This window comes from Stegostoma tigrinum, chromosome 18 (genome assembly GCF_030684315.1).
Source record: "Stegostoma tigrinum isolate sSteTig4 chromosome 18, sSteTig4.hap1, whole genome shotgun sequence".
NCBI lineage: Eukaryota > Metazoa > Chordata > Chondrichthyes > Orectolobiformes > Stegostomatidae > Stegostoma > Stegostoma tigrinum.
The window spans coordinates 389,654-400,104 of record NC_081371.1 but is presented as its reverse complement, the minus strand read 5'-3'; positions in this window follow the sequence as shown (position 1 = coordinate 400,104).

Here is a 10,451-nt window from a genome sequence, read left to right as displayed (position 1 = left end):
ACATGTTCAGCACTGACCATCTGATAGTGTGGCACTCCCTCAGAACTTAACTTCTGACAAAGAAACCTACAGCACAGGAACAGGCCCTTCGGCCCTCCAAGCCTGCGCCGATCAAGATCCTCTGTCTAACCTGTCATCTATTTTCTAACGGTCTGTGTCTATTTGTTCCCTGCCCATCCATGTACCTGTCCAAATATATCTTAAAAGACGCCAACGTGTCTGTGTCTACCACCTCCGCTGGCAACGCGTTCCAGGCACCCACCACCCTCTGTGTAAAGAACTTACCACGCATATCTCCCTTAAACTTTCCTCCTCTCACTTTGAACTCATGACCCCCTTGTAATTGAGTCCCCCACTCTGGGAAAAAGCTTTTGGTTTTCCACCCTGTCTATACCCCTCATGTGGACAGTGCGGGTCTTTCTCATCGCTGACCCTCTAATAGTGCAACGTTCCTTATGACCCTCTGACAATGCAACATACGCTCAACTCTGACCATCTACGTGGCTTTTTCACTACTGATCCTCCGACAGTGCAGCACTCCCTCAGCAATGTTCTTCTGACAATGCAGGGCTCTCAGCATTGATCCTCTGACAGTGCAACATTCCCTCACTACTAACTGTCTTACAGTTTAGTACCTATTTTTATGTGACCCTCTGACAACAGCAAAGATAATAAGCCAATGGTATTGTTGATAGGCTATTAACCCTTTAGGTCTGGGGACATCTGTTCTGATCCTACCAGGGCAGATGGTAGAGTTTTAATTCAACTGTAATCTGGAATTAAAAGTCTAATGTTTGTTTTTCACCAACAATCTGATTCACAAATGACCTTTAATCTTTAACTGGTCTGACCTGCATACATCCTTAATAAGAATATTATTAAGCTGAAGAGGGTTTAGAAGAGATTTACCAGGATGTTGCCGGGAATGGAGTGTTTGCGTTATAGGGAGAGGCTGGATAAGTCAGGCGCACAGAGGTTGAGAGATGACCTTACAGAGATCTATAAAATAATGAAGGGTATAGATAAGGTAAATGGCAGGTGTTTTTTTCCCCAACAGTGGGGGATTTCAAGACCAGGGGTCATATTTTTAAGGTGAGAGGAGAAAGATTTAAAAAGGACTTGGGGGCAATTTTTTTTTACACAGCCTGGTTTGTATGTAGAATGAACTTCCAGAGGAAGTGGTGGACATTGATACAGTTAGATGAAAATGATTAAGAAATGTTTAGAGGGATATAAGCGAAGCACAGGAAGGTGGGACTAGTTTAGTTTGGAATTATAGTCTGGCTGGACCCAAAGAGTCTGTTTCCATGCAGTACGACTCTATAACTTACCCGCCACTGACGTCAGGCTCACCTGGCTTTTCCTTACCAGTTTTTTTCAATAATGGCACCATATTAGTCACCCTCCAGTTTGCCGGCACCTCCCCTTTGGTTAGATGATACAAATATCTCAGCAAGGGGCCCAGCAATCTCTTCTCAAACTTCCCTGATCAGTTCCCAGGGATTTATCCAATTTTTTGTGTTTTATGACTCTCAGCAACTTTTCAGGATATGACAATTTCTCCAAGTTCTCTAACTTCATATCCTTCTCCACAGTAAATACTGATGCAAAATACTCATTTAGTATCTCATCCATCTCCTGTGGTTCTACACATGGATAGCCTCATTGACCTTGAACGGGCCCTATTCAGTGCCTCGTTACTCTTTTGTCCTGAATCTATTTGTGGAATCTCGTTGGATTCTCCTTAACCCTTTTTGCTCTCCTGATTTCACTCTTGAGTACATTCTTACTGCCTTTATACTCCTCCAGGGATTCACTCAATCCCAGCTATCTGTACCTGACATATCCCTCCTCCTTTTTCTTGACCAGAGTCTCAATTTCTCTGGTCTTCCAGCATTCCCTATATCTACCAGTCTTGCCTCTTGCACTAATAGGAGCACACTGTGTCTGAACTCATTTTATTTCCTTTTAAATAGCCTCCTACTTGCCAGCCGTCCCTTTATCTGTGAATATCCGGCCCAACTCTTGAATAATTCTTGCCTAATACTATCAAAACTGGCTTGACTCCAATTCAGAACTTTAACTTTTAGCACACATTATAACATAGGAAGTTGACTTACCTGTTCCAAACAAGGTTTTCATCAAAGTTAATGCTGATATGAAACAAGATTCTGAACCAAATTTTCCCAATCATTGGAAAGAGTTTGAAATGCCCTATCTTTTTATAGAAGAATAGAACATTACAGCACATCCTGCAATAGAATGGGCCAAGTCGGATTTGCTGCTTGGTGTTCACTACCCATCTCATTATCCCAGAACTCTGATAGGGCTAAAGGCAGGAATTAGGTTCCACCAATCACATTTAAATCTCCCCACCTCCATCTCAACATTTACAGAGGCACGAGAAGAAGGGTCTAGGCTGGAAATTTCAGCTTTTGTGTTCCTAAGGTGCTGCTTGGCCTGCGGTATTCATCCAGTTCTACACCTTGTTATCTCATGAGAATCTAACCCTTTGTTTCATTTTAGAAAGCTATGAATGCAGTATGTTTCTTGCATCTTGATCAACTTGTTCCGCTTATTTTTAAGGTTTGTGTATTTATGCACCCATGTTACTTTGATCCTGCACCTTTTCAAATTCAGCCCAAATAAATCGCCATATCTCCATGCATCCTTAGTCCTGAAATGCATTATATCACAGTTCTCAGCATTAAACTCCAACTGCCCATTTTACAAGTGTATCACTTGTACAAGTGTTTACAAGTGTATTGGGGTGGCACGGTGGCTCAGGACTTAGCACTGCAGCCTCATAACACCAGGGACCGAGGTTCAATTCCAGCCTCGGGCGACTGTCATTGTGGAGTTTGCACGTTCTCCTCAAATCTGCGTGGGTTTCCTCCGGGTGCTCTGGTTTCCTCCCACAGTCCAAAGGTGTCCAGGCTAGTTGGATTGGCCATGCTAAATTGCCTGCAGTGTTCAGGGGTGTGTGCGTTATAGGGGGATGGGTCTGGGTGGGATGTATCAAGGGGCGGTGTGGACTTGTTGGGCCAAAGGGCCTGTTTCCTCACTGTAGGGAACCTAATCCATGGCCACCTAAGTGACCTCTACATTCACTGCAGTTCTGAGGTCTGCATAACATAAACAAGTTTTTGAAATGTTTGATCTTTGGACCAGCAGGTCAAAGTCCATACCTTATCAAATCATAATGGCCCTTCTGTGTGCCTATGCTTTCCTGATTGCTCACTGGGCTGGCCCAATGGGTGGAGTCAGCACATAGTGATTAGGTGAGCTCTTGTTCAAAGGTTTTTTCTCTCCCTCTCTCAGGATGCAGTGGGGGGGAAGGGGAGACTTTGAAGCTAGTGAAATCCACATTGATACCATTGAGCTGCAGGGGACCCAAGTGGAATATGAGTTGCTGTTCCTGCAACTTTCGGGTGGCATCGTTGTGGCAGTGCAGGAGGCCCAGGATGACCATGTCATCTAAGAAATGGGAGTGGGAGTTCAAATGGTTCGCGACTGGGAGGTGCAGTTGTTTAGTGAGAACCAAGCGTAGGTGTTCTGCAGAGCGGGTCCCCAAGCCTCCGCTTGGTTTCCCCGATGTAGAGGAGGCCACAAAGGAAACAGCGGGTACAGTATACCGCATTGGCAGATGTGCAGGTGAACATCTGTTTGATGTGGGAAGTCTTCTTGGGGCCTGGGATAGGGGTGAGGGAGGAAGTATGGGGGCAAGTGTAGCATTTCCTGCGGTTGCAGGGGAAGGTGCTGGGTGTGGTGGGGTTGGAGAGGAGAGTGTAGCAGACAATGGTGTCCAGGAGAGAGTGGCCTCTCCAGAAAGCAGACAAGGGTGGGGTTGGAAAAATGTCTTTGGTGGTGGGGTCGGAGTGCAGATGGTGGAAGTGTCGGAGGATGATGCGTTGTATTCTGAGTTGGTGGGGTGGTATGTGAGGACGAGGGGGATTCTTTTTTGGCGGTTAATCCGGGGACAGGGTGTGAGGGATGAGTTGCGTAAAATGCGGGAGACATGGTCGAGGGCATTCTCGACCACTGCAGGGGGAATGTTGCGGTTCTTGAAGAACAAGGACATTTGGCATGTACGGGAGTGGAGTCCCTCATCCTGGAGCAGATGTGGCGGAGGCAAAGGAATTGGGAATAGGGGATGGAATTTTTGCAGGAAGGTGGGTGGGAGGAGGTGTATTCTAGGTAGCTGTGGGGGTCAGTGAGCTTGAAATGGATATCAGTTTCTATGTGGTTGCCTGAGATGGAGACAGGGAGGTCCAGGAAGGTGAGGGATGTGTTGGAGAAGGTCCAGGTGAACTTGAGGTTGAGGTGGAAGGTGTTGGTGAAGTGTATGAACTGGTCAAACTCCTCTTGGGAGCACAAGGCGGCGCCAATACAGTCATCAATGTAACGGAGGAAGAGGTGGGGTTTAGAGCCAGTGTAGGTGTGGAAGAGGGACTGTTCCACGTAACCTACAAAGAAGCAGGCATAGCTTGGCCCCATGTGGGTACCCATGGCCATCCCCTTTGTCTGTCGGAAGCTGGAGGAATTGAAACAGAAGTTGTTGAGGGTGAGGACGAGTTTGGATAAGCAGAGGAGGGTGTCGGTGGAGGGGTCTAGTCGGGCCTGCGGGACTGGAAGAAGTGGAGAGCGTTTAGGCCATCTGTATGGGGAATGCAGGTATATAGGGACTGGATGTCCATGGTGAAAATGAGGCGTTGGGGACTGGGGAATTGGAAATTCTAGAGGACGTGAAGGGCACGTGGTGCCACGGACGTAGGTAGGGTGTTCCTGGACCAAAGGGGAGAAAATGGAGTCCAGGTAGGTGGAGATGAATTTGGTGGGGCAGGATCAGGCGGTCGACCAGGGCAAGCCAGATTGTGGACTTTGGGAAGGAGATAGAAGCGGGTGGTGCAGGGTTGGGGAACAATGAGGTTGGAGGCTGTGGGTGGGAGATCACCTGAGGTGATGAAGTTGTGGATGGTTTGGGAGATGATGGCTTGGTGCTCGGGGTGGGGTCATGTTCCAGGGAGCGGTAGGAGGAGGTGTAGGAGAGTTGGCGTCTGGCCTCGGCGATGTAGAGGTTGGAGGGAGGGCAGGAGGCCTTGAGGTAGTGTCCAGGAGGAGGGGGTGTGTTGGGGGTGGGAGAAGGGGTCAGTAGAGGGAGGGTTAGGCTCACGGTTAGAGAAGTAAGCATGGAGGCAGAGACGGCGGAAAAGCTGCTCACTGTCTAAACGTGACTGGTATTCGCTGATGTGTGGGTGGAGGGGGACAAAGGTAAGCTCCTTGCTTAGGACTGACCATTCGACTTCAGTGAGGAGGAGGTCTGGCAGGGATGGGGATGATGCGGCAGGGCTCAGTGTGGCTGTCTTCTCTGGGGTTGCTGGCTGTGGGCGGAGCGATGTCAGTGTTGGCTGTGGGCGGGGTTGTGTCGGCGTTGGCTATGGGCGGGGTTTCTTCGGCGGTGGGCAGTGTTCCCTTGGCGGTGGGTGGAGTTCTGTCAGCATCAGCGGTGGGCGGAGTAGAGTCAGCATGCTTGATAGGCGAAGCGGCATCGGCGGTGGGCAGAGCGGGATGGGCAGCAGCAGCAGCAGTGACGGTAATGTTTGTGGTGTTCGTTGTACAAGTGGAGGCGGTAGCTACAGCCGTGGTTGTGTTTGCGATCCTGGAAGTGGTGTACCCGGCGGTGGCGGATGTGACATCATCTGGTTTGTTACCCGGGCGCTAGCGAGGTGAGAAATAGGGAGCAAGAACAGTTGAACACATGGCTGCAGGGATGGTGCAGGGGGGAGGGATTCAGATACTTGGATAATTGGGGGTCATTCTGGGGTAGGTGGGACCTGTACAAAAGGGACGGTCTACACTTGAGCCAGAGGAGTACCAATATCCTGTGGGAGAAATTCGCTAAGGCTCTTCTGGAGGGTTTAAACTAATTCAGCAGGGGGGTGGGAACCTGAATTGTAGCTCCAGTGTCCAGGAAGATAAGAGTATTGAGGTCACGATTAAGGTTTCAAGGTCACAGGAGTGGACCAGCAGGCAGGAGGGTGGTTTGAAGTGTGTCTACTTCAACACCTGGAGCATCTGGAATAAGGTGGGTGAACTTGCAGCATGGGTTAGTACCTGGGACTTCGATGTTGTGGCCATTTTGGAGACATGGATAGAGCAGGGACAGGAACGGTTGTTGCAGGTTCTGGGGTTTTGATGTTTCAGTAAGAACAGAAAAGGTGGTAAAAGAGGGGGAGGTGTGGCATTGTTAGTCAAGGACGGTATAATGGTGGCAGAAAGGACATTTGGTGAGGACTCGTCTACTGAGGTAGTATGGGCTGAGATTAGAAGCAGGAAAGGAGAGGTCACCCTGTTAGGAGTTTTCTATAGGCCTCTAAAAAGTTCCAGAGATTTAGAGGAAAGGATTGCAAAGATGATTCTGGATAGGAGCGAAGGTAGCAGGGTAGTTGTTATGGGGGATTTTAACTTTCTAAATGTTGACTGGAAAAGCTATAGGTCGAGTATATTATATGGGTCAGTTTTTGTCCAATGTGTGCAGGAGGGTTTCCTGACACAGTATGTGGATAGGCGAACAAGAGGGGAGGCCACACTGGATCTGGTACTTGGTAATGAACCAGGCCAGGTGTTAGATTTGGAAGTAGGTGTGCACTTCGGTGATAGTGACCACAGTTCGGTTACATTTACTTTAGCGATGGAAAGGGATAGGTATATACTGCAGGGCAAGAGTTATAGCTGGAGGAAAGGCAATTAGGCAAGAATTAGGATGCATAGGATGGAGAAGGAAACTGCAGAGGTTGGGCACAACTGAAATGTGGAGCTTGTTCAAGGAACAGTTACTGCGTGTCCTTGATAAGTATGTACCTGCCAGGCAGGGAGGAAGTGGTCAAACGAGGGAACCGTGGTTTACTAAAGAAGTTGAATCTCTTGTAAGAGGAAGAAGGAGGCGTATGTATAGATGAGGTGTGAAAGCTCAGTTCGGGCGCTTGAGAGTTACAAATTAGCCAGGAAGGACCTAAAGAGAGAGCGAAGACGAGCCAGGAGGGGACATGAGAAGTCTTTGGCAGGTAGGATCAAGGAAAACCCTAAAGCTTCCTATGGTTATGTCAGGAATAAAAGAATGACTAGAGTAAGATTAGGGCCAGTCAAGGACAATCGTGGGAAGTTGTGCGTGGAGTCCGAAGAGATAGGAGAGGCGTTAAATGAATATTTTTCGTCAGTATTCATACAGGAAAAAGACAATGTTATCGAGGAGAATACTGAGATACAGGCTATTAGACTAGACGGGATTGATTTTCACAAGGAGGAGGTGTTAGCAATTCTGGAAAGTGTGAAAATAAATAAATTCCCTGGGCCGGATGGGATGTATCCTAGGATCATCTGGGAAGCCAGGGAGGAGATTGCTGAGCCTTTGGCATTGATCTTTAACTCGTCATTGTCTGCAGAATAGTGCCAGAAGACTGGAGGATAGCAAATGTTGTCCCCTTGTTCAAGAAGGTGATTAGATTAGATTACGATTAGATTACGTACAGTGTGGAAAGAGGCCCTTCGGCCCATCAAGTCCACAACACACCTTGAAGCATCCCACACACACCCCTGAACACTATGGGCAATTTAGCATGGCCAATCCACCTAACCTGCACATCTTTGGACTGTGGGAGGAAACCGGAGCACCTGGAGGAAACCGTCGCAGACACAGGGAGAATGTGCAAACTCCACACAGACAGTCGCCTGAGGCTGGAATTGAACCCGAGTCCCTGGTGCTGTGAGGCTGCAGTGCTAACCACTGAGCCACCGTGCCGCCCAAACCTGGTAATTATAGACCAGTGAGCCTTACTTTGGTTGTGGGTAAAGTGTTGGAAAGCATTATAAGAGATAGTATTTATAATCATCTAGAAAGGAATAATTTGATTAGGGATAGTCAACACGGTTTTGGGAAGGGTAGGTCATGCCTCACAAACCTTACTGAGTTCTTTGAGAAGGTGGCTATACAGGCGGATGAAGGGAAAGCAGTTGATGTGGTGTATATGGATTTCAGTAAAGTGTTTGATAAGGTTCCCCACAGTAGGCTATTGCATAAAATATGGAGGCATAGGATTGAGGGTGATTTAGAGGTTTGGATCAGAAATTGGCTAGCTGTAAGAAGACAGAGGGTGGTGGTTGATGGGAAATGTTCATCCTGGAGACCAGTTACTAGTGGTGACCTCAAGGATCTGTTTTGGGGCCACTGCTGTTTGTCATTTTTATAAATGGATGAGGGCATAGAAGGATGGGTTAGTAAATTTGCAGATGACACTAAAGTCGGTTGAGTAGTGGATAGTGCAGAAGGATGTTGCAGGTTACAGAGAGACGTAGGTAAGCTGCAGAGATGGGCTAAGAGGTGGCAAATGGAGTTTAATGCAGAAAAGGGTGAGGTGATTCACATTGGAAGGAGTAACAGGAATACAGAGTACTGGGCTAATGGTAAGATTCTTGGTAGCGTGCACGAGCTGAGGGATCTCAGTGTACATGTTCATAGATCCCTGAAAGTTGCCACCCAGGTTGATAGGGTTGTTAAGAAGGCTTACGGTGTGTCAGGTTTTATTGGTAGAGGGATTGAGTTTCAGAGCCATAAGGTCATGTTGCAGCTGCACAAAACTCTGGTGCAGCCGCACTTGGAATACTGCGTACAGTTCTGGTCGCCTCATTATAAGAAGGATGTGGAATCATTGGAAAGGGTGCAGAGGAGATTTACCAGGATGTTGCCTGGTATGGAGGGAAGGTCTTATGAAGAAAGGCTGAGGGACTTGAGGCTGTTTTCATTAGAGAGAAGGAGGTTAAGAGGCGACCTAATAGGGACATACAAGCTGATCAGAGAATTAGATGGGGAGGACAGTGAGAGTCTTTTTCCTTGGATGGAGATGGCTACCATGAAGGGACATAGCTTTAAACTGAGGGGTGATAAATATAGGACAGATGTCAGAGGTAGGTTCTTTACTCAGAGAGTAGTAAGGGCGTGGAATGGCCTGCCTGCAACAGTAGTAGACTCGCCAAGTTTAAGGCATTTAAATGGTCATTGGATAGACAAATGGATAATAGGGGAAGAGTGTGGATTAGATGGGTTTCAGTTTGGTTTCACAGGTGGGTGCAACATCGAGGGCCAAAGGGCCTGTACTGTGCTGTAGTGTTCTATGTTCTATGTACCATCCAGAAGGACAATGCCAGCAGATAAATGGCAACATGATAGTGATAGAGTTTTAAATGTTGAAGTAAGAATCTACATATGGGAAGAACTTAAAGCAGCATCAGCATACTGCAAGACTAAAAACACTTAACATGAATAAAACCAGCATTAAGATACCGCAGAATTAAAAAAACTTTCAAGTAAGAAGAATAAATAATCACTTTTGGAAGAAATGACAGTAGAAACAGTACTGTCTGGCAGATTTTAACATTATACATTGGCCAAATGTATAATGTTAAATTATAAATTATCCTGATAAAATAATTTGGAGAAATCAGGAATAACCACACAGAGAAATCCTCAGAGGAGAAGAACAAAAGGCAGATGAGATTAGTTTATAATTGCAACATGGTTGGCACAAACATGATTGGCTGAAGGGCCTGTTCTTGTGCTGTATGTTTTACAACTCATCACCAGAGAAGAATAAAATCTATTCACTTTTTAAGGTACAAAAATGAAAGCCAAATGTGACACACCAATACAAAAGCAGGACAGACAGCGGAGTCAGTAACAGTGTTTGTAGAACATGGAGGCCTCAGAGGAACAAATGATGCCCAGATTATTAATAAAAGATGTTATTTCAAAGGATGTGTAAATGTAGGCAGTTACAGCAACAGAGAAGCAAAATGTCAAATGTTAGTCACACAAAGATATTCATCTAATACAGCATGAGATGATGCCAAGTGCATTCCTCAGGAAATTTGGCATGCCAACCAACTTGAGTTAGACAGAATCTGTATATGTCAATTAACACTCCATTAAATTTAAGCTTGATACAAGGGTGAGTGTCATCATCTTATTAGATCATTTCAAGTGGAGAGACAGAAATTAGTCAGTGGAGATTGAACTATGTCTGGGTGAAACAACTCTTGAGATTAAATATATTCCATAAGCAACTCTGCAACACAAGGGGCGTATGATAGTCGAGAAACTCTGAGTCATTCATACTGCAGAAACCTTACTCTTGAAAATGCATGTACATTTTGACTTCAACCTTCATAAAGTAGCAGAAGGAGTTTAACTAGTTATAATGGAAATGAGCAGATTAAGAAGGACCAATTATGCCAAGTCTATCAAAAGATAAGTCAGTCAGAGTGCAACTGACTCAGAACCAAAAAGTTGGTGATATCCTTGAGCCAGTCAAGGAATAACTATAGAACATTTCAGTGGGCTTTCTAGACTTGTGCTGGAACCTAAAAAGAAGAAAGAATCCAAGATTATAAAATGTGAG